The 4458-nt window shown below is 35.4% G+C and overlaps 1 non-coding gene across 1 annotated transcript; it reads right to left on the bottom strand.

Annotated features, from left to right (window-relative positions):
• Positions 1-4067: 4067 nt before the first annotated feature.
• LOC118662319 lies at positions 4068-4199 on the bottom strand. Its single transcript, XR_004969703.1, has one exon. It is a non-coding gene; the product is annotated as a small nucleolar RNA SNORA66 (small nucleolar RNA).
• Between the last annotated feature and the right edge of the window lie 259 nt (positions 4200-4458).

The raw sequence follows: 4458 nt of genomic DNA, 5'->3' as shown, positions 1-4458 counted from the left end.
GCTGTCTCTTTTCCACTCACTCCACTCACTGCTTCTCCCCATTCTTAAGGCCCTAGGTTTAGGATTGTTGATACATGCTTTAACTTCTCTTGCAAACAATAATATGCTTATCCATTGATTATTACCATTGTTGCCTACTGAGCTCTGCCTGAGGCCAGTCCACTCTCTATCGTACTTTTTCACCATCATATATCATTTCTTCTCTATGTGTTTTAGATTTCCTTATGAACTAATATACAACATGGTGGTCTCTATGTGAACCTTCATGTTGGAATTCTGAGACAAAGACTGTGTGTGTAGGTGCAGGAGTTTGGGCTTACTGACAACAATCCTATATAATAAAAGCCCAGCGACCAAAATGGCAGAACAACCAGAATGACCAGAGACCAGAATGACCACAGCCCCTTGCCCAGGATGGCCCCATCCCCTAGTGAGTGGTTAGAGGTGATCAGGCAGGCAGGCAGAATGGTTAAGGGTGATCAGGCAGGCAGGCAGAGGTGGTTCGGGGCAATCAGGCAGGCGGGCAAAGTGGTGAGGGGCGATCAGGCAGGCAGGCGAACAATTAGGAGCCAGAGGTTCCAGATTGCGAGAGGGTGCATTGTGTGCATGGGTGGTGACAAAGAAGGAATATGATTTTTAAAAATATATAACAACAATATCAAAAACAAGCAGGCACAAATAGAATGGTTTCTCAAGAGAGCTATAATTTGTGGAGGGTTTCTTGCTTGTGGATGAGTCAGATCTACTTACTAGTAAAGTTATCAGTCTTACTCTTTTTGCTATACTGGTATTTTCCCATCTCATTCCTCTTTTGTTGGACTTTGGCACGCTGATTGTCATTTGGATAAAACATCATATTTCCAATATTTGAAGATCTTGTCACATATTCTGAAGTTTCATAGGGAATACATCTCCTTGGCAGATCCAGAAGAAGAAATTGTGACTTATCTAATCTACATTTATCTTAGCCAACTGTAACATAGTTATTGGCATGATTTCTAGAAGTATATTCTGTGACCTTCCTGAACAACATGATTTTCATGGAAAGCATTGCTATATTACTTTTGCTCATTATTAATTCCTACTTATTCTTTCCCCTTTAAATTATTTTTTGGCCAATAGAGTGTAATGCTTCAACAATTGCCTAGAAATCTCTCTCCTTCATGCAGTGGGATTTCATTCAGTAAACTGCCATGAAATTGCACAACGTCATAAGTGGACACAAATTCAATTTGATGTTCATGCCTTACTTGTTTATTCTGTCCTCATATATTAATTCCCATGTCAGGTAGGTGGGAAAAGGCAGATATACCAGGAAGAACTGGAGGTTTATATGGTAGGAAACAGGTGTTAAATGGAAATCATGATCTCTTCTCTGACTGAAATGACAAGAAGTGGTCAGAAACTGAATGATTTACCCATTTTCCTTGCAAAGGAGTTGATAAATTTGTTACTGGTGCATGCATCAAATAAGGGATAAATTACTTGCACTTCATTAACCAAGAGATTTCTAGTAACATCTTCTCTCTCTAAACATGTTCCCCTCTTACCCACCTGTCCTGGAGACAGCATTCTTGCTAATTCAGCAGCCTGAGCATGACATTAATAAGAATAATAGATGAGGTAGTGAGGTCTGCATGTCCAAAAAGGTAATGCAGAGGAGGACTTCCCTGCCATCTTTTATGTCTGAACAAAAGCCACATTCCTGTGGTCACAGGTTTGACTAGGCCTAACGGTATAAAACAGGAAACTGGGGGTTATGATTTATATGATGGAGTATTCACATATTCCAATTTTTTTGAGTCTATGGTTAAAATATAATATTTATGTATTATGATAACATAGATTATTTAGCATTTAAATATTTTTAATAATATGAAAAAAAGTTTCACTGATCATGTAAGTTTCTCTTTGCATAGAGATGTAGAGTAATATACTGTTATTGAGAAATATTAATTATTATGGTTAATAACATTTGTAGTAGTCAAATTGATAGAAACACAATTATTGGGAGCCTGTAAGAACCCTTAAATAATTATATATAAGTATTTTAAACTCAAATAATTTGAGCCCAGTTATTTCCAAACTTCCTTACACAATATTTTATTTAATAGAATTCTTTGATTGTTAATTGTCAAATATCAGCTATTCAATATAGATTGAGAAGGGTTTTTTAATTTAATTTATTAATTGAACATATATTTAAATAAATTAATTATCCACTAATTGCTAAAGACTACTGGTCTTGGATAAAGGAATTAAAAATAGCACATTTGAGTGGTATGCTTATTAATTTACTCCAGTATTCCTGAATGCTAATAATTTAAGAAAAGCATAATCTGTGTTTATAGATCAGATTACATTTTAAGGAATAATTGTAATTGAGAGAAATTTTCACAGATGTTATATTACTGGTACTTTTGAATATTTTAAATTATAAGGCATTATTCTGTTTCTTTTACATCTTCTTCATCTTTGTCTAATTGTTATTCTTATAGTTACTACTATCATTATTAGTTATTGTAATTTTTATTTTACTTAGTACATGTCAAATAATTAAGCCTTTTAATAGCTGTGTTTCTGATTATGCACTTCAAAAGTTTTAATGACTGTAATATCCCCACAGTTCCCATCCCAGCCTTTACTAACTGCATAATTTTCTCAGTTTATCAAATGAGCTGATTGTTCTGAATTATTTTCTCTGAGTTATAAGTTCGATAAAATAGGCCCAATAAAATGTTATTAAACTCTTCTTTTATTTTGGATACACATGATTTACGGGCAGTTAGCTGTTTTCTGTCATTTTAGAAAATGCAGTTTTATAATAATCTTTGGCTTTAGGACTTTCCCCTTCACTAATTGTATTTGATGGGGACTTCCAAAGATTACTTAACTTTTATTTTAGTTGGTGTATTTGTTATTTTTCCACAAGAAAAGTCACCTCTAAATAATGCCAATGCAACTCTTTTATGAAATAAACTCTCAAGAAAGTCAAGGTGGAATTTGTATATGGCTGGCTCTCCCCTGCTTTCTCTCCCCTTCCCCTTCTACCCCCACATCTTGGGCTATGAGAAGGGGTCAGAAGGCCACACATCACTGAGTTTAATTTATTCCAGTCCGCCTAGTTAGTTGAAATATTTCCTCAAGGAAGTTTTCATTCAGTTGATGCCCTGAAGGGTTAAGAAAACAGAAACCCATAGTGTTACAGAGCTGTTGTCATAGATGTTTCCAAGGAAACCATATCGGGAATGTTTAAGTGTCTTGTTTCTCCCCAAACCCACAGGAGAGTAGCTTGCTTGAGGTTTTGATGTTCTCTTAATTCTTGCCATGGCTGCTCTGTGGTAGGGTTTCCAGCCAAACAAGGATCCCATGACTGCCCGAAGTTCTGGCTCCCGGGTCCACCATGCCTGCTCTGGCTGAGCTCAGTTTTGCGTCGTCATCCTGGAAAGAGTGTAAGGGCAATTTAAAATCAAATAGAGGTTAACTTCATTACCTTTTTAAAAGTTCCATTATTGTTTTTCTAATGTCAAATGTAGATTATTTTTCTGCAACATATGCATTAGCATTTCATAAAAAATAAATAATAAATGAACTTGAGTTGCAGAGTTCATTAGAAGACTAATATATGTGATAGATCACATCATGCTGTTTTACGAGGTATGTTAAGGGGCTTGGAAGATAAGAGGGACTTTCAGTTCTGTGATTTCCTCTGCTTCATGTGGCTATAAACAATTTTTAAGGTCATTTCATATTTTTTTAATTCATATATCTAAAGAGGAATAAAATCGTGAAGAATCTGAAAATAATGTCAAAACATAGTAATGTGATTAAACTTGACTTAAAATGTCTTCATAATTAGATTCTACAAGATAATTAGTACATCCTTTAAAAATGTTTACACAGATGAAATAAAGCCATAGAAAACTCTGATCATTTTCATTCAAAGTGATTAGGGACAGAGAAATCCCTTTCTCTCTCTTGCTCTGTCTCCCTCTTTCAGAAAGCATGCATATGTATATGTGTCTGATAGTTGTTGTTTTTTGTTTCTCTGTTTTTTGGATTTTTTATACCATACAAGGGTAGAATGAACCACCTCAGTAGCTTCTGAGGCCGATACATTTCTATCACCACAATTATTTTAGCAAACCTGTTCCCTTCACTTCTGCAACATCATGCAGAGTTAGTGATCAAGTTTGCACAGTTTTTAAAAATATGTTCAAACATTTTAAATTGTCCTAATACAAACAGCCAGCTGAATACTTGTATTTTTATTTGGATATCACAATTAACCAAGAGATATTGTACACACTTCTATCATATTAAATATTTGCAAAGAGAATAAAGCAAATTTAAAATAACATTTAGCCGAAACCGGTTTGGCTCAGTGGATAGAGCGTCGGCCTGCGGACTGAAGGGTCCCAGGTTCGATTCCGGTCAAGGGCATGTACCTGGGTTGCG

This window comes from Myotis myotis, unplaced genomic scaffold (genome assembly GCF_014108235.1).
Source record: "Myotis myotis isolate mMyoMyo1 unplaced genomic scaffold, mMyoMyo1.p scaffold_m19_p_8, whole genome shotgun sequence".
Taxonomy (NCBI): Eukaryota; Metazoa; Chordata; class Mammalia; order Chiroptera; family Vespertilionidae; genus Myotis; species Myotis myotis.
This window is presented reverse-complemented; position numbering and strand designations above follow the sequence as displayed.